This window comes from Equus asinus, chromosome 12 (assembly GCF_041296235.1).
Source record: "Equus asinus isolate D_3611 breed Donkey chromosome 12, EquAss-T2T_v2, whole genome shotgun sequence".
Lineage (NCBI taxonomy): Eukaryota > Metazoa > Chordata > Mammalia > Perissodactyla > Equidae > Equus > Equus asinus.
The window spans coordinates 74,083,503-74,103,473 of NC_091801.1; the positions used below are offsets into that span (position 1 = coordinate 74,083,503).

The window sequence follows — 19,971 nt, forward strand, 5'->3', positions numbered from 1 at the left end:
CAGAATGTAGAAACAACCCAAACGTTTATCAACAGATGAACAGATAAACAAAATGTGGTTTCTCCATGGAGTGGAATATTACTTAGCCAAGAAAAAGAATGAAGTATTGATACATGCTTTAACATGGATGAATTTCAAAAACATGATGCTAAGTGAAAGAGGCCAGACACAAAAGGCCACACATAGTATGATTCCACTTATATGAAACACCCAAAATAGCCAAATCTATAGAGACAGAAAACAGACTAGTGATTGCCAGGGGCTTGGAGCCCAGTTGATGGAGAGTGACTGTTTAACAGGTACAGGGTTTCCTTGTAGGGTGATTGGATGACGGTTGAACAACACTGTGACTGTGCTAAATGCCACTGAATTATATGCTTTAAAATGCTTACTGGTTAATTTCACATCAATTAAAAAAAAATCCCTTTATGAAATTCTCCTTGAATTATCTTAATTCAAGGGCACTGTGTGTGTCCTGTGGGGACAATGACTGACCACCCCCTGCACCCAGTTTAGACTGGCAGCTGTGTGAGTCAATACATTCCCCCATTGTTTCATTTAAGCCAGGTGTCTTCTTTGCAGCAGGAAGCATCCTAATTGACATACCCACTCAACCACTTCCCAGCTGGGTGACCTCGGGTGAGTGTCTAAGCATCTCTGAGTCTTAGTTTCCTCAGCTGTAAAATCGGGCTAATTACACCAATTTCATTGGGTTGGTTTAGGATTATTGTGACATTAACTTAGGAGAATGTATAAAATGTATTTAGAACATTAGGTGGAGCTCAAAAGATGATTTCATTCATTCCTCTTAACACCAAATGATGGCTCTCCCTCAGTGACAATAACAACATCTACCTGGCAGAATCGGTATCAGGTTCAAATGAGGAACACACAGTGGAGTGGCTGACCAGGCAGGCTCTGTCATCACCTTGCCGGAGCCCAAATCTCAGCGCCATCCCTCACAAGCTGTGTGATCTTGGGCCAGTTACTTCTCTGAGACTCAGTTTCCTCATCTATCAAATAAAGATGAATATAAGTAAGGATGAAACACAAAGCGCTCAGCACAGTTCTTGGCAAAGAGCAAGTTTTCAATTAATCTGAGTTACTGTTAGCCTCATTATAGAGCAAATATAGAGTCCCTAATAAGTGTCGCACAGGACTTTACCAGGAGTACTGCTTCTCCGGGACAAACATTCCCCTTTCCTTCACACAAGCCTCATGTGACAGGGGTTTTGAGGCCGAGTCACCATCTGTGGCAGAGACTGCTAGCTGTTTCTCAAAACTCTGTTTCTTCTTCTTCCTGGGCCCATAGCTAGACTACATGTCCCGGACGTAGCCACGTGTCAGAGCCCCAGCCAAGGAACGAGGGTAGAAATGTTTGCCATCTCTGAGGCCAAGGCTTTTAAGAGGCGGGTGTGGCTCCTCCACGCTCCTTCTGCCAGCAGATGCAGACAATGACAAGGCCCTTGGGGGCAGCTGGACCACTAAGGTGGGAGAAGCCTAGGTCCATGAGTCACCACATGGAATGCCACCCCCTGAACTAGAAATTTCCATTTGGGACTTTCACATGAGTGACAAAAAAAAAAAGAATCTCTTATATTTGAGCCATTAAACATCGTAGGGACTATTTGTTCCTGCAGCTCTGATCACCGTATTACAAATTAATACACTATCCTGGTCTTCCTGGTGAGAAACAGTGACTGAATTGAATTAAACAAGGTTTCATTAATTCATCCCAAAAAATCTTCAACTGAACACCTACTGTGTGTCCAATGCCATGTTAGATCCTGTGGGTTCCAGATAAAATAACAGCATAACTGTTCTCAGGAAGCCACAAAATAGCAAGGGAGACAGCGGTATAAACAAAACAAGTCATTAAATGTTTCAGATGCCTTGACAGAAGCCTGCGCAAGGCAGAGTGAGGGCAAAAACAAGGAGACGGTCAATCCCCCCGGGGGTCAGGCTGGTCAGGAAAGGCCTCATGGAAGGGGAGACACTCAAGCTGAGGAGAAGGGGTTCATGAAGGAGATGAGTGTTATAGGCATTGGAGGCAGAGGGACCAACCTGAGCAAAGGTGTGGGGGCCTGAAACAGGGGGGGAAGTGTGAGGGGGATGGGAGCATCTAGAAGAAAAGCTGCAGGGAAGACACAGAGGGGGAAGAAGAGGAAGAGGAGGAGGTGGGAAGAGGGGAGAGAGGGGGAGAAGGAGGCGGGAGAGGGGAAGTGTGAAAGATGAAGCTGAAGAGGAACACAGAACCATCACAGAGGGCCTTGTGGGCGTTCTGGAGTGGACACCCTAACAACCATACAGAAAAATTGACATGATCTGAACTAGCTCTTCCAGACGAGGCCAGGCTTCTTAATTGGAGGCAAGAACGCCCTGCTGGTTCATCTTGCACAGGGACCAGCCTGGCCTCATTTGAGCTTTGGGTTTTAGAAATAAGATGCATAAATCAAACTGCTTTAAAAAAAAAAATCATTTCCCTCTCCAGACCTGAGATTTCGCTTCTGTAGAATCAGAGGGTTGGCTAATGATACCAAAGTGAAAGAGAAAAGAATTCTTTGATTTTATGATAAAGGCAGTGCTCTGGGTCCACCTGTATTTATTCAGTATCATTGAGTTTTAGATATCATACCATGTTCCTTTAAATATCAGGATGTCATCAACTCAATGGAAAGTGGCATAAATACGGATGATAATAATTGTTTTTTAAAAATTGTAACTTACAAAGGGAAACCTCAAGGACCCGATGACCCGGGACATCTGGCGCCTGTTCTCTGGCCTGGGCGCCCCCCTCCCGCAGTGTGTTTTCCTGCCTTCTCACTTATCTTGGCCTTCTCTGCTGCCCTTCCTAAATCCTCTCTGCCGAGACTCACCCCATTGTCCTTAGAAATCCAGACATTTCCCCTGTAATCTTCGTCCTTCCTCCTTCCCTGGGTCCCCAAAACTCTCTCCCACAGATCAACCTCTTGAGGGGATTCACAGCACACTGAAGTGGGCCTGGTGAGTGCCGATCCTCCCGGCAGATCCTGGTTTGTGGCCCAGAGGGCGCTTTGAGCCAGGGAAAGACCCAGAGCTTCAGAGGCACTGATCCTGGGTTCAAATGCAGCTGGCCCTTGCTACTTTGGGGACCTAGCGCAGGTCATTAGGTAGGTTGAAGCTTCAATTTCCTCACAATTACTTCCTTCTAGTCTTCTTAACAAGGAATCATAAAGATGGCGCCGGCAATGACCTCCACCTCCACCCTCGCCTCCCTCACTTTACAGTTTAAGGAAACTGAGGCCATGAGAGGGAGAACAAGCAGCTCAAGGTCACAGCTGACGGCCAAGTCTATGTCAAAGTGTGGTATCGAACAGAATTAAATTACCAGCTGGCTTAGGTCAGTCGGCAACTATTATTAGAGTCCAATTTATGCCACTTTCTATTTGGTTTATGACATTCTGATATTTCAAGGAACATGGCATAATATCTAAAACTCAATGATACTAAATAAGCACAGGTGGACCAAGAGCGCTACACTCATCATAAAATCATAGAATTCTTCTCTTTTTCACTTTGACATCAATTAGCCAACCCTCTCACTATACAGATGAGAAAACCGACGTCCAGAGAGGGAAAATGATGCTCCCAAAGATACAACCTGGGTTTGGGCTAACACTGGGATGCCAACCTAAGTTTTTCTTTTAGTCACTGTTTTTACACAATATTCATCCTAACCAACATATAAGCTGCTAGTGATCTCCAAACAATTCAGAAGATCTCTGATAGAAATATTTACCAGAATAAGGTATTGAGGAGATAGCTGAACATTAATATTAAGAGAACAACTACAAATCAATAAGAAAAACAAACATACCAAATAAAAATATGAGCAAAACACATATTCGGGGGCCAGCACAGTGGCGTAGTAGTTAAGTTTGCACACTCTGCTTTGGCGGCCGGGGGTTCGCAGGTTCGGATCCTGGGCGCAGACCTCGCGCCACTTGTCAAGCCATGCTGTGGCGTCATCCCACATAAAGTGGAGGAGGACGGGCACGGATGTTAGCTCAGGGCCCATCTTCCTCACACACACACATATAAAGATCCTGTAAATCTAGATTTATCCTCTTGGAAAGGCAGTCCCAGTATATCAACTGAAAAAAATCAGATTATTAAAGAGGATGTACAAGATAATGTCACTGTGTGGAGAAACCACGTAACCGTGAGTCTATGTGTACAGACAACAGTGGTTCTCTCTCGGTGGCTGGATAATTACGGGTGATCGCTGTCCTCCTTTTACCTCTGCCTGTTCTTTCTGAACATTCTAAGAGCACGTATTATGTTTAGATTCAGAGTGGGGGGGGGAGAAATTGTACAGAAAGTAGATCAATGACTGCCTACAGCTGGGGGTGGGGACGCTGGGGGAAATGAGATGACTACTAATGGGGACGGATGGGGTTCTTTTCAGGGTGATGAAAATGTTCTGAAACTGATTGTAGTGACGGTGGCATAACTGAATATACTAAAACCCACTGAATTATGCACTTTAAAGGTGTGAATTCTATGGCGTGTGAATTATCTCTCAGTAAAGCTGCTACAAAAATATAATATAAAAATTGCTAAAAAAGAAATTGTGAAAGACTTTGAAGTTAAGAAACAAAATGAATAAATGTGAGCTGAGCTGGGAAATGGGAGCAGGGTGTAATGCTCTCACACGGGACCATGGCTGTCTATTCTCTGGTCCATACAGGCAAAACCAAGCCAACCAGAATTTCTGGATACACCATCCCAGTCAGTCTGGGTCTCCCGGCCCGGGAGGACGCCCAGCCCATCAGCAGCCACGTGCCCCAGTCTCCTGACATGGTTATCCACGTGCCTGAGCCGCGCAGACAAGCCTCGGAGCTCACTCCACTGCCAAGGGCCCTTCAGCATGCACACCTCTCCACGTCGGTATTTGCTTTGCTCTTCCCTTCAGAAGGCGCAAGGGCCACCTTGTAAGCTCGGGGCTTTTTAACAATTTAACTCTCCCGGTGACATGCTGGGATCAGAAGTGACACTGGTGTCACACCCTGCTCTCAGCAGATGATGAAAGGGACCAGGTGCATTCGTTCACTGACATGAGCATCTCCTGGGCACCTACAGGTGGCAGGCACTAAGCTATGACAGTGGCCAGACAATGTTGGCCTCATGGGGCTCAGAGACCAGCAGAGGGAAGGGACAGACAATGAGAGATTGGTGTGACAGATGTTCGGATAGGGTAAGCTCAGGGGCATACTGGGAGCACCAGAGATGGCTCCAAAACCTATCTTAGGGACCAGGGGATGACAGGCTCGTCATCTACATAATAAACATTAAGAATGGCTACCAGTGACGTCAGGCACAGAGCAAGGTGCCAGGGACACCAAAGAAAGAAAATGCATTGCTGTCCGTTCCAAGGAGCTCACAGTCTAGAGGACCTGACGCACAGGATCTCCAAGGTCCTCCCACTCGCCCTGGGATGGAGCCAGCAGGGCTTGGGGATGGTTTGAATGAGCTGAGCGAGGGAGGGGAAATCCATAAATCCGGAATTCAACCATCCCCACCACTTCTATTGCTTCCACTATGGTCCAAGCCACTTTGACCTTTTGCCTGCATTACTGCAACACCTCCCTAAACGTCTCTCTGCTCCTACTCTTGTCCCCTTCAACCCACCCTCTACACAGCAGACAGCAGGATCCTAGCAAAAAAGTAAGCAAGATCATCTCCACTCCTATGCTCAAAACCCTCCAAGAACTGCCTTTCTCACTCAAAGTAAAAGCAGAAGTCCTCAAAATGCCCAGCCACCAGAGGTTCTTTGAACATGTCACACATGCAGCTACCCCAGGGCCCTTGCACTAGCTATTCCCTCTGTCTAGCAAACGTTTTACTCCAGACTGTTCCATGCTCACTCCCTCAGCTTCTTTGGGTCTTTGTTCAAATGTCACCTTTTCAGGGAGAGCTTCCTTGAACACCCCATTTGACATACACACTCCCTCAGCCTCCTTTCAGAGGAATTTTCTCCATAAGCACTTTCCATTATCTCACATCCATACATTCAATGTCTGTTAGCTGTCTGTCTCCCCCAGTGGGAATGTAAGCTTCATGAAGACAGGGATGTTTCTCTGTTGTGTTCACTGCCGTAGCCCAGCCTCTAGAAGAATGCTGGTGTGCAGTGGAAACGCAAATAAACATGTGCGCAATAAATACCAAGGTTGGTAGCCAGGGTGGCTGGGAGGAGGACGCACGGGGGTCCCCACTGGGCAGAGACGTGAGCAGGAGTGGTTGGAAAGGGCACGGCGGATGGACGGCTCAGGGAGAGAACAGCACTGGCCGCTCTGCGCCCGGCGGCTATTTTTAAGCCATCCAAGGATGGAAGGCTTTACCTGCTTTTCTACAGTATTTTAAGCAGTGGGAGAACAATGAGAGTTACTCCTGCCGATAAACGTGATCACAGTCTTCCAGAAGCCCCAGCGTCTGTCTCAGGCCTCCCTCCCAGGGTCGCAGCCCCCTGGTTTTCCACAGCATCCTCGCTCCATGAGGTGCAGGCCTTTCCAGATGCCAACCCTCTCTTTCCACCTCTGATCACTGAGCTTTACAAGCATCGCAAGTCCTCTTCCAGAGTCCCGTGTGTAAACGGGGTGAAGCAGGGAAGAAGCGACTTTTACTCAGGGCCTCCCAGGTGCCACAAACTTGTCCTATACGATCTCATTTTAATCCCCACTCTGCGCAAGCGGAAAGGTGGGGAAACTGAGGCTCAAAGTTGCCCAAGTTCTCAAAGCAAGAGAGAGAGCTGGGGTTCCCCTCCTAAGACTCTGCCCCAGGACTACCTCACGCCCAAGTTTATGTTCTTTCTACCACAACACACTGTCTCTGTGACACAGAAGGACTCATGCTGTCACTTTTTCCCTCCCTTCAACCTGGTGTTTCTCTCCTCCAGTTTGAATTCTCTCAACGCACGGCACAGGGAGGCTGAGGCACAGGGCAGAGATGTAGAGGGTACAGCTGAGCCCCATCGGAGGGACGTTTCTAAAGCACAGAGTCACAAAGCTCCCCTTCCTGGAGGCAGGATGAAGGCCAATCCTTCCTCCTCCTCACTCTTGCCCCTGCTCCCTTCTCCAGGCTCAAGGCGTTTCTGCTTCCCAAGCCCCCAGCAACCACCCCTTCTGCTTCCCCTCCTCCCACCCCTGGCACACACTGGCCATGGCCACTGTCCTGTGCGGTACGGGTCTCCGTCCTCGGCCCCAAAGCAGCCCATCATACCCTGTCTGTTCTACGGATCCCCTCTCAACACAGTCACAAAGCAGACGGAACGTCACTTCGCTTGCTGAAAAACTGCTCCTCAGCGTCCTCCTCAGCCTCCAGATTGGGCGCGCTGACTTCTAATCTCCTAGTACAACATCAAGTTAACAAGTGTAACAAGTGCCACTTGGAGGCATGACTAGACTGCAGAATTGGAAGGTACACCCATGCCGGCGTTCGCTGAATTAATGCCAGAAGCCTCTCTATGGCAGACACATGTGACCATCTTTTTTTTGGTCAGTGTTTGGGCCAGATGCCAAACCACCACCACCACCATCATCATCATCGTCATCATCACCATCATCACCATCACCTCAGTTTCCCAGGGCTGCCATAACAAAGTACCAACAACTGGGAGGCTTAAACAACAGAAATTTATTTTCACAGTTCTGGAGGCTGGAATTCTGGAAGCAAGGAGTGGGCAGGGCCATGCTCCCTCTGATGGCTCTGGGGAGAATCCTTCCTTGCCTCTTCCTGCTCTGGTGGCGGCCAGCAATCCTGGGCGTTCCTCGGGTGTACATGCATCCCTCCAGTCACATGACTACCTTCTCCCTGTGTGTCTTCACATCGTCTTCTCTCTGCGCATGTCTATCTCCATATCCAAATTTCCCTTTTTTATAAGGACACCAGCCATACTGGATTAGAACCCACTCTAAGTGACCTCATTTTAACTTCGTTACCTCTGTGGAGACCTTATTTTTAAATAAGGCCACATTCTGCAGGACTAGGGGAGAGGACACGACTCAACCGCTCGCAATCATCATCATCAGAACAGCTCTCGCTTCCCCTTGGAGTGAACGTGTGCCAGGAGCTATTCTCACTCTCTCCGTGTCCCACCGCACATAGTCCTCCCCACAATCCCAGGTGACAAGAAGCAAACCTGAGGCTCAGGGACACCCAGAACTTACCCAAGCAAAGCAAGTAGCCAGTAAAAGCCCGAGTAGGACTCCACCTAAGTCCAGGATCCAAACTCACCCAATCGTCTACACCACCGCAACTTTGTTTCTGACGGTGTGATAACCCTCTGCAGGCCTTCTCTTTCCGCTCTGACACGATTCCCATCTGCAGACGCTCGGCACTGTGACTTCCTTCAAACTCGAAGTTTAAAATATCATCGCTGAACTCAACTTACCCCAACCAACTCGCCACTCGTTCCAGGATGGGAACACCCCCACACACACGTTATGGCCACTAAGATTCTTTCGGAAAAACGCACACAGACTTCACTGACTAATTCAAGCGGCCCTGCTAATGCAAACGTCTATAAGAGCTGTAAGGAGGGCCCCCACCCTTTTTCAGGATGATACATCTGGAACCCTGGCATCCTGCCCCAGTGGGTGGCTCCTGACTGCCCAGGAAGTCATGGGGTGGTCAATGGAAAGAGCGAGGAGCGTGGAGTCAGAAGCCCACGCCCGAGTCTGACTTCTGCTTCCTCCTCCCCACGAACTCCCCCGAGCGGCAGGGCCCCGCTCCTTCTGGTCCTTAGAGGACAACTTGAAAGAGTTTCTCAGATTTAGCAAAAAAGAGATTGTCTGAGCTAAAAGAGAAGGAAGGAATAATTTATTCACCAAAGACAAATTAAGCATCTGTTCCACTGTGGGGCACGCTCTAAGGATTCACCGAGATGAATAAGACTGTAGGGGAGACAGAAAACCAGTGTGTGTGGTGTGTGTCTGGTGTCTGTGTGTGGTGTGCGTGTGTGTGGCATGTGTGTGTCTGTGTGTGTGGCATGTGTGTGTCTGCGCGTGTGCCTGTGTGTGTCTGCATGTGTGCGTGGCGTGTGTGGCTGCATGTGTGTGGCATGTGTGTGTCTGCGGCACGTGTGCATCTGTGTGTGGTGTGTCTGTGTGTGTATTTCAGGCAGGCACTTGAATGTACTTCCTCCCTCTGCCGTCACTCCATAAGGCAGCCCACCCCCATTTCACAGGTGGGGAACCGCAGGCTCAGGAAGTTAAGCGACTTGTCCGAGGGCTCTCAGGGAGGAAGAGAGCCAGGGCTGACCCCAGGTCAGCGCAGCTGAAGAATCCAGGCTGCTTTCTTCCTCACCTGACCGCCGAGGCACTGGAGATGGGTAGTGAAGCTTGCTAAGCAGGAGCGTGACCCCGATCTGAGGTCTGAAGGACACTCCCCTGAGAGCAGGACTAAGAGGAGGGCGGTGAGTTAGGAAAAGGCTGGAAGACTCAGGGGAGATCCCCCAGGATCTGAGGCAGGAAGGGCAGGGATGCACAGCAGGAGAAGCTGGAACAGGCTTATTCAGAACTGGTTTGGTTTGGGAGAGGAGCAAAAAAGAAAAGCAAATGGGCGACAGGCAGTAAGAAAATCTTCCCTCTCCTCGAGGCTCAGAACTAGGAAGCAAGGACACCAGGAAAACCACATCACAGCTCCACTTCCTGTTCCACTTAAACAGGAACCGAAGAGCTGAAGTTGTGGGAGGAGAAGATAAGAAAGAAGAGAGGGACAGACTTGCTTCTTCCTCAGCCCGTCTTCCCTTGAAGCCCAGAACCAAGCACTCTAGGGGATCTGACCGCAGGACCAGGAGCTAAGGAGGCTGCAGTCTTGCAAGACACAGACGTGACTTAGCCTCACGAACAGGCGAGAAAGCTCAGTGTCATCAATGGCTCTTCCTCCTCCCCATGCTCCTCACCCCATCAATCCCCAAGCTGGCCCATCCTCCTGCCTTCATCTTCCCTCTCCATCTCCAGGGCCACCTGCTCCCAGACTCCTACAAGAGCACCCTAAGTGGCCTCCCAGCTTCCAGTCTTGCCTTCAGCCACCTATCCATTCAGTCCAATGCAGCCAGGATCATCTTTTTAAAGGGCAAGCGTCCTACCAGCCCCCACCTTAAACCTTCAACGGCTCCTCAGTGGCTTCAAGACAAAGTCCAGGCTTCAGGATTTGGCTCCTGCCTTCCTCTCTGGCCTCAATGCACCCTACCCCAAACATTACGTTCCAGCCATATTGAGTCACTCAGTTCCCAGCACAAACTGTGATATTTCCACCATCCCCGTCCTTGCTTAGGGGTTCCCTACACCTAGAATTTCCTTCCCTTCGCTTCATTCTTTTCTGAGCTAATTACTATTCATTATTTAAGATTCAACTCAAGGATCACACCCAATAGCACGTATTCTCTGACCCTCCCTGAAAGCTGGGGTCAGCACCTCTTCATAAGAACCCGGTGATACCTTACGTTTCCGTACGACCACACGAAACACCCCGGCTCATGACTTTCTGTGCATGTCTGGCCCCATTCATAAAGGATGGTGCCAGTGTGCAACACAGCAGCTGACACATAGTAGGCACTTAATAAAGAATGGGGGGGTAGAAGGGAGGGATGGGAGAAGGGACAACAAATGTTACAGGTACTCAAAGAACAAAATAATTAATTACAACAGGAAGGATCTGGAAAGGCTTCACCAAGAAGGTGCCTTTGAGCCCAACTATAAAGAATGAGTTAGATTTTTGGTAAGTGGAGCAGGTAGGGAGAGGGTAATTCAGGTGGAAAAAAAGAGAAAGATTGTGAAGGTACAGAAGTGTACGACTTGGTGGTGAATTTCAAACAGGGTGGGGGAGCTAGAGCATCAGGAAGTAAAGGAGGGTGCAGTGGACCCTGAATCATCTAGATGTCATGACAGGTGGCCATCCCATTGTATATCAGTTAAGTTGTGTTTTTGGCTACAAGTAAGAGAAAACTCCACTCAAAATAGTCTAAAAGTAGGGTGTTCAGTATTTTGTTCCTTCCATCTTTCTGCTCGGACCCACTCAACATGTTGTCTCTAAGCAAGGCCCCCTCATGGTCCCAATATGGCTGCCACAGATCCAGATATCCCATGCCAACTCTACTATGTCCCATCGCAGAAGAAAGGATGTTTCTTCTTAAACATCTCTTTTCAAGATGGAGGAAAATCTTTCCCCATCCTCCTCCCCCTCCCAGCAAATGTCCCTTCACATTTCATAGCCAGAGCTGTGTCACATGCCCATGCCTAAATCAGTCATTGCCAAGGTGGACAGGACCACAGCGATTCCCGCCCCCACCCCCACCCCCTGGGGCTGGGACTGACCTCCCTTAAAGGCCCTGGAAGGTGGACTTCTGAAGATCAATGTTCTGCTAGTGAGGAAGAAGGGAAAAGGCTGTTGGACAAGCAGCCAACAGGGTCTGCTGCACCTTCTCACCCACCCGCCTCCACAGGTACCATTAAAACAGTGTAGTGTGCAGATGCCCCCTTCTCCACCCTCTGCCGGGCTATTTTAGTCTGAGGAAGTAACTGTCCTAGGAGAGGAAACTTGCTAAAGGCTATTATGGGAATGTCTATAAACAACACCACAGTTTGCTTTTCTAGATCAGTTCCATGACAGTGAGGGGACAGGAAATAGCAGCGATGACTATATTCCAGAGAGAAACCCCAAATGCCACTTTATTTTAACCAAGAGTTTTACCTTTCTCCTTGAACACAAGTGTTCCTTAGACCTCCAAAAAATGACCAGCACATTCCTACTGCAAAGACTTTGATCCAGCCATTCGCAGCCTTGAATACCCTTCCCCACTCTGTCTACTTCTGGAAACCCTGCCCATCCTAGAAGGGTCAGCCCAGACGGCAACTCGTCCCCAATGCTCTCTGACCCTCCGACTGGGACCATCCTCTCCCTCCCCTGCATTCATGGCCTCTCCTTCATAACTCTCCTACGGTGTGGGCCAGCATCAGTGCAAAAGGATGAAGTTGCACATCTTTCTCTTCTACTCAACTGTAAGGTATTCTAGCACAAGGACTTTGATTTTTCATCTTTGCATCCTTGGTGCCTGGCACAGAGCAGGATATGCAAGAAAAGTCTGCACAGTGAAGACTCTTTAAATCGAATTAGTTCTTTCATGTTCCCTCTCCCCACTGATCAAGCAAATGAGAACTCTTATCCCATTTGGAACCCACTCACTTTTGTTCAGTACCAATTATGTGCCAGGCACTCATTCAGCCACTTTCTGTAGATACTGCCGTATCTAATACATTTTTTAAAAACCCGCAAGCTTTTTCAAAATTTACAGAAGAGGAAACTGAAGCTCAGGAAGACTGAGAGAAAGGCTAAGGGGAGACACTCCCGAGGCCACAGGAGAAATTAGGGCATGCATTCAAATTCAAGTGTTTAGAGGCAATATTGCATCAGAGTCAAGAGTGTGGGCACTGAACGCAGATCGCAGTGCTTAAAATCTTGCCACCTGCGAGCTATATGACCTCGGGGAAGTTAATTAGCCTCTGTGTATCTCAGTTTCTTCACGCACAAGAAGGGATAAAAATAATGCCTATTTTATAAGGTTATACAAGGATTAAATGAGCTTCCATAGGAAAACTGCTTAGAATAGTGCCTGACATGTATTGATGCACAATAAATATTAGCTATCATTATTGACTCCAGGTCCAGTGGTTTCCCTATTGCATCATGACAAATGCTCCCACCGTCCACCCACCAAATCACCTCCGGCCTGGCCAAAGGACAGACCCTGGGAGATCACGAGCTCCAATGCCCAGGAGCGCAGCCTCAGAGAACATCAGGTCAAAGGTCGTGAAGGCAATGCCATGCACAAATTCCATCCCACAACAGCTCTTGGCTGCACCTCGGCCCTCGTCTGTGGAGTCCCAGGGGAAACTTCTAAGGGAAAGAACATCACATGAGACAGGAGCCGGCTCAGCCCCCCAGTGCCCAATTGCTGACCATATGCCAAAGAATAACAGTATGGACAAGCTCTAAGGACCTGAAACGCCTACAGTCCTTCCCTGGAAAAGCCAGGGCCACGGTGGGTACGAGGCAGAGAGAGTGTCCACGGCAAGGTGCTGCTGGAGGACATGCTGTGCCTTCAGCCTTAAAGACAAGAGACCCCTTACACTCGGAGGCTCCCACCTCCTACCCTCATGATCTCACTATAACCTGGGGGAAGGGGAGTCAGGACCAGACCCATCACCCCCTTTACAGAGGTGGGGAAGTGAGGTTCCAAGAGGGGAAGAGACTGCTAGGAAAGGTCACATAACTAGTCATACCAATTCCTGGACTAGAACTCAGGACTTCTGAATCTCAACTCAGTGCTATTTCCATCATTTTATGACGTCCTCTGCATCTGGATTACTCTTCTTCAACCACAGAAATTTCCTTTCTTTCTTCCTAACCATTCATTGTCTTCTCTGCCCTGAGGGCTCCAAAGATGCAAAGGGCACTTTAAGGCCCAGCTCTCCCTTGCCCTTCTGCCACCCCACCCCTGTTCTGCAGGGTGAACACACAGGAGATGCCGTTAGTGCGTGCTGAGCTGAACCAAATCTTTTTATTGTACTGTTCTGATAAGGATCCTGGTTTTCTTTTCTCAGAATGGTCATTTTTACATTGTTGTAAATGTTCTTTCTTTTCCTAGACTGAAAAAGAAGACTGAATATATTATGCTGCCTGGTTTCCACTCAGTGTCGATGAGAAGGACAGGAGAGCTGAGACCCCTCTACAAAGCCAGGACCCCAAAGGGATGCAAGCCTGCTCAGAAAGAGGGCCTGAGAAATGGCAAAAAGCTTGTGTCTGCCTCAAGGTCTGGGTGGGGGAAAAGGGCTCCTGTGTAAACTTTAAAGCCCCAGGGATGGGTGTAGAGCCCATACGTACACACCGGGCTCATGTGAAAAGTCTCGGACCCAGAAGCTACCACAGAAGCTTGTCCAGGACCCAGGAAACCCTTGGAGCAGGAGCTGAAGCATAAAACCGCCCTGCAGAGCTACTCCTGCTCCCCAGGAGAGGGAGATTCAGGGATGAACCACCACACCCCCCAAAACCAGAAGTCGCAGGAAATGGGAGAACAGGCACCTCTCGAATTAACACAACAGGACAATCTGAAAGAGAATGTCAGCATGTTTAAAACAAAGACAGGAAATAAGAATGAGAAACTCTAACCAAAGGGTAAGACTCAAAGATTAAAAGCCAGGATGATCTGAAAGAGAATCAAAGAGAATTTCTAGAAATAAAGCGTAGATTCATTAAAAATTCAACCTCAGGGATGAGAAAGTCTGACAAACATAACACAGCCCAGCAACAGAAGCAACGCGCTTGATTCAGCCTGCCAGTCCAGTGCGTGCCATTTGCTTGGGCTGGGCACAGGCGATGAGAGGAACGACACAGAGCGCCACCCCAAGCCCTTCAAGATGCTCAGTCTGAAGGTGAGGCAACCACAAGAGCGAACACATTTCTACACGAGACCGTTCTAACGAAGGCTCCCATTTACAGCATCCTCGTGCAGGATGCTTTTCCTTCATTATCTCAGTTCAGTTACAGAAAGCGCAAGAACAGAAGAAAAGTCGTGAACCCCGGAATCTTCTTGTTTCCTGTCCACTGACCATTCCCCTGAGCCATCCTGGACCCATCCAGGTCACAATGACAAAAGGATGGCTGAGCACTCTTTCTGTTTTGTGTGTGAATTGGCACCAATCTCCTTTTGGGAAATAATTTCAAGAATGAGAACAGTACAAAGAACACCACTACGCCCCTTACCCAACTTCAACTACTGTTAACGTTGTCCTCCATTTGCTTTGTCCTTTTTTCTCACTCATGTATAATTTCTTTTTAAGATTTTATTTTTTTTTTCCTTTTTCTCCCCAAAGCCCCCTGGTACATAGTTGTATATTTTTTTAGTTGTGGGTCCTTCTAGTTGTGGCATGTGGGACACCGCCTCAAAAGGGCTTGATGAGTGGTGCCACGTCAGTGCCCAGGATTCGAACCAGTGAAACCCTGGGCTGCCGAAGCAGAGTGCATGAACTTAACCACTAGGCCACAGGGCCGGCCCCTCATATATAATTTTTATAACATATATATAATCGTTTTCTGAACCATTTGAGGGCAAGCTGCATATATCATGGTCTTTTACTCGGGCACTCTTTCCACGTTTCTACTTGAAAGGATAATGTTTTTAGATATAAAACGACAATGAAAGTGGCACCCAGTATTGTTCCGCACAGGCGGAGTTTTATAAAGGCAGAAGCCTTGACGGAACATTCGCTCGTGAGGAGCCCAGATGCGGGAAATGCAAGCCATTCCCCAGAAGCCACAAGCAGGCGTGTTCCTGATCCCCTGCTTCCTGTTCTGCCCACAGATGATGTGCACCCGGCTCGGCTCAGCTCTCCGGAACTCCCCGCCACATCTGGGGGAAGCGCTGATGGCTCTTCTTCATCCTGAGTTTAACCAGACTCCAAGAAGGACCCCTCCAGTGCAAAGACACGGCTTGCTCACTTTTCTGTCTTCCTAACGCTCCACACTTTTGCATTTCCTGACTGAGAGCGGTAGAGGAAGAGGAAACGCCAAAAATATTACGAGATGAGCTGGTTTGGGGCATTTGCAAGGGATGGGAACCTCAGGCAGCAAGCGACTTCTTGCCTCTGCAACTCAGCACTCTGGGGACCAACAGAGGGAAAGTGGCTCTCTGAGGCGCTTAGAGACTCGAGAAGCCGTCTGTTTCTGGGGAGTATCTGGGACAGATGCCCATTTTCTCCAAATAACTGAGAGGATGTTTGAAATCTGGTCTTAATTATCGCTCGCAGCAACGTGGCTACAACACACCATGGTGTGTTTCCCTTACTCCCAGAAGATGAGGCCACCTGCCACACACCACTAGGAGGCCAGGCCCTCGAGTTATTGTTCCTCTAATGGTTCAGATGGATCTGTCCTGATGGAACCACACGCTCTCTCCAGACCTCTCTTGTGGCTTGCTTTGGGAACAGGGGGGACTGAGGTTGGGGGTACTAGCGGTGGCTGTGGCACCAAGGTTTTAGCTGTCCAAAAGGCACTCGTGTTGGGGTTCACGCTATGCTGGGAAACTAAACACAGCAGATGTCTAAAGAAAGTACCACACAGCAGACTTCTAAAGAGCGTCTCAACCCCTCCCACTCGCCACCCCTTCCCGGGAGTGGATGCAGGGTTGGCAGGCTGGGAGAGCATTTTCACGAGCTGGCAAATTTAACTTATTTGTGAGGTCGGGTGAGAAGAGTTAGTGTCCCTGGGTTGAATACTCTGGCCTGCAGCCTGAAGAAGGCACAGCAAAATGAACCCTCAACTCCTCAACACGTAAAGCCGGGCATGGAGAAGAGCTTGAATGACGGAATGAATAAACTTGGAGGAGGGAATGAATATTTGGGAGGACAGTGAGGATTCAAGTGCAGATTGACCCCCGCCCACGCATCACTACCTTTGGGAAGATGCCCCTGACCTCCCCTCCCCCACTGGGTTAGGGGCCTCTCCCCAGAGCTCCTGTAACACCCTCTTATGAGCCTGCAAAGATGTCCATGTCCCAATCCTCAGAACCTGTGAATACATTAGGCTCCATGCCTTACATGGCAATGGGGGGAATCAAGGCTGAAGATGGAATTAAGGTTGCTAATCAGTTGATCTTAAAATAGGGAGATTATTTTAGATGACACAGGTGGCCTGATGGAACCAAACGGTCCTTAAGACTGGAGCAGAGAGCCAGAAGGGAAAACCAGAGAGCCAGCAGCATGAGAAGGATGAAGACCAACACTGCTGGCTTTGAAGATGGAGGAAGGGGACCACGAGCCAAGGTACGGAGGAGGGCCCTGGAAGCTGGAAAAGGCAAGGAAACAGGTTCTTCCCCACAGCCTCCAGAAGGAACGCAGTCCTGCGGACACCTTGATTTTAGCTCAGTGAGATTCATCTCAGACTTCTGACCTCCAGCTCCGTTAGAGAACAAATCTGTGTTGTTTCAGCCACCAAGTTTGGGGTTATTTGTTACAGCAGCCACAGGAAACAAACATGTCATCTCTCACTACACTTACCCTAATACCATGGAATTTTTGTTCATATGCCTATCACTCCCATCAATGTTAATAGCGATAATAAAATAGCAGCTAATCTTTGTTGAGCCCTTACCACGTGGCAGGGCCTGCACCAAGTTTTTCATACCCATCAGATGCTATAAAAAGGTAACTTTGATGGAACACGATGATGAAGGTAAACAGGAATCTGAGAGTAGGGGAGGGAGCTGGAGGCATCTTCAAGGAGATAAAGACACAGGTATATTTTAAAAGATGAGCAGGTCTTAGCCTGGGAGAGAGGAAGAATGTTCCAGGCAGGAGGAAGAATGTAAGCAGACCCTCAGAGAAATGACACAGCAGGACGTGTGCTGGCAAGCACGTGTTGGTGGCTCAGCTCCAGGCTGGTCGTGTCCATCTCAGCGTCTCTAGCCACTAAGTCTCCTCTGAGATCCAGAGTCACAGGCCCTCCCGTCTGTCTGAAATCTCCACCTGGATGCCCTGCAGACATCTCAATCTTAGCATGGCCAATACAGAACTTGATTCTCTCCACGAACACATTCCTCCTTTGGTCTTCCCTCTCTCCCCACAGGACACCCAGCTGTTCAAGCCAGCACCCAGGAGTCATGCTATAGTCCTTCCCTCTGCCTCGCCTCCATTTAATCCATCGCCAAATCTCATCAATTCTTCCTCCAAGATCTGCCCAGGTTACGCTCCCTTCTCTCCACCTCCACTGCTGCCACCCTGGTCTAAGCCACCACCGTCTTTCCCGGATCAGCACGATGGCCTCCTATCTGGTCTCCTGGCTTCCACTCTTCACCCTCTGTGATCAACTCTTCAGAAAGCAGTGAAAGTAACCTCTTAAACGTGTCGATCAGATCCCACTCCTGAGACTAAACTCACCAATGCTTCCCTTCATATAGTGAGGGGACCTCCCCATCACGGCCTAGAACCTGCTGTGGGATCTGTCCCCAGCCTCCTTTGAAAATTTCACCTTGTGTCATTCTCCCCATGGCTCCCTTACACTCTGGCCCCTCAACTTCCTTACTCCCAGGAACACATCAAGCTCTTTCGTGCACAGAGGACTTTGCACATTCTGATCCCTCCCCCTGAAATGCCCTCCCCTGCAACCTCTCAGCCCTGCTAGTTCCTTCTCAACCCTTCAGTCTCAGAGAGGCCTTTCCCTAGCAAAACTAGGACCACCTCCACCCCACCCCACTTCGCTTTGGTCATGATTTCAATCCCTTTTGTGTTTCCTTGATAACAAGAACCACTATCTTTCATTTCTTAGAAGTTACCCGCTTCTTTGTTTTTGCCTAGCTCTTCCACTGGAATGCACGCTCCATGAGGGTGGGACGGGCCTATCTTGTCCATCACTGTATGCTGGGGACTTCACCCAGTGCTCAGCACAGAGCAGGTGCTCAAAACAGGCTTGCTGAATTGACCAATTCGAAGAGAAAGTGTGAGGCTGACACTGAAAGATGAGGCTGGAAAGAGAAAGCCTTGAACACAGGGTCCTGTTCACCTTTGCAGGACTGGCACCTCCCACTTAGCCAATGTGTGCTGGATGCATGAAAGGATGACTCAACTCCAGGTGAGTCTGAAAAGTGTCATCCTCTCTGGGCAAGGCTCCCTCAGGAGTTCCCTCTCCTCTTTAGGACTTCCTAAGAGGTAATGTCTAGGGCATACAGCAAGTACTCAACAAATGCTAGCTGTCATTGCCACTACTGCTTATGTGGGGATCAGTCATGCATCCCATAGAAAAGACTTCTTCTCGAACCCATGCCAGATATAGTGGCTAGGAGAGAAGGGAAAGGAAGACACACAGGAGGGGAAAAATGAGAATGAGGCAGCAGGATCCAGTCAAATACAACTGAGAACTTGGAAGGAAGATGCAGAAGCAACACTGTTTCAGGTCATGCAGGTTCCCTTCCTCCCTCTAGACTCCAGCCAGCTGGGTGCACTGTGGAGATGCCAGCTGGGTGGTGGGTGCTCCCGAGGGGCGAGGGGAGGGGCCCCAGTGGAATGCACACACTCATTTTGGGGCTTGCAAAGCTCTCAATGATTTTGAAAATCTGGCTCACCATGGCTGGTAAGGACTGGGTAGGTGGAGAGAATTTCAATTTCCTTCACCAAATGGCAAGCTTGCGCAAAAGTCTTTACTCTCCAACATTATCACATACTAAAAATGAAAAACCAGCCATTCGGAAGAAGGAGGAAAAGAGATGGGCTGCTTAGCTCACAAGATACAGGAGGCCTGAAAATCAACTCTAGGGGACATCACACCGTACATTACGTGCTAAGATACTGTCCTTTTTTAGAGTTGGAGTTTCTATTTTTCCACAAAACAATGGGATAGAGAAAAGTAATTCCCTAGATAATAAGCCACCCATTTTATATTTCAAATCCATTTGGTGGCTGCAGTAGGGTTTGAGGACTTTTTTTTTAACCCTCTATGGATAACCGCATATCTCAAAAACAACAGTAATAATCGATAAGACAGAACAAGAGAAGGACAGAAGGCACTAAAACAATGAAGGCTATAATGGAAAGAAGACACATATCCAAACCTTTCCTGGCTGACAGTCCATCAACTGACATAGTGAAAGGAGCACTGGACTGGGAGTCTGAAGACCCACCATGTGACCTTGGGTAAGTCTTGTCACCTCTCCCAGCCTCATTTGTTTAACAAGAAGGGGCTGAAACAACCGTTCTCAAATATCCTTTTTCTTTCTAAACTGTTGAGGTTTGATGCTTCCAGAAGACCTGCATCTTCCTGCTATACAGACACCTCCAGCTGCAAAATGGAAAGGCCTTGGGGTGAAGGTTGCAACAGAGATAAAACCGGCCTCCACACTGAGTTATGTTTTACAATCCCAAAACATTACTCAGCAACCCACGCTCC

General features: G+C 48.7%; 1 protein-coding gene across 3 annotated transcripts in view; it reads right to left on the bottom strand.

Moving 5' to 3' along the window:
• ASAP1 (ArfGAP with SH3 domain, ankyrin repeat and PH domain 1) overlaps positions 1-19,971 on the bottom strand; it is a 343,885-nt gene that overhangs the window by 322,744 nt on the left and 1,170 nt on the right. Inside the window, exon 1 of one of the 3 annotated variants that reach the window (XM_070481609.1) lies at positions 8,272-8,561. The exons of the other annotated variants lie outside the window; for them this stretch is intronic. The gene's annotated coding sequence lies outside the window, so the exon portion shown is untranslated. Of the gene's footprint in view, positions 1-8,271; positions 8,562-19,971 lie in introns of those variants that run through there. 3 annotated transcript variants of the gene reach the window in all.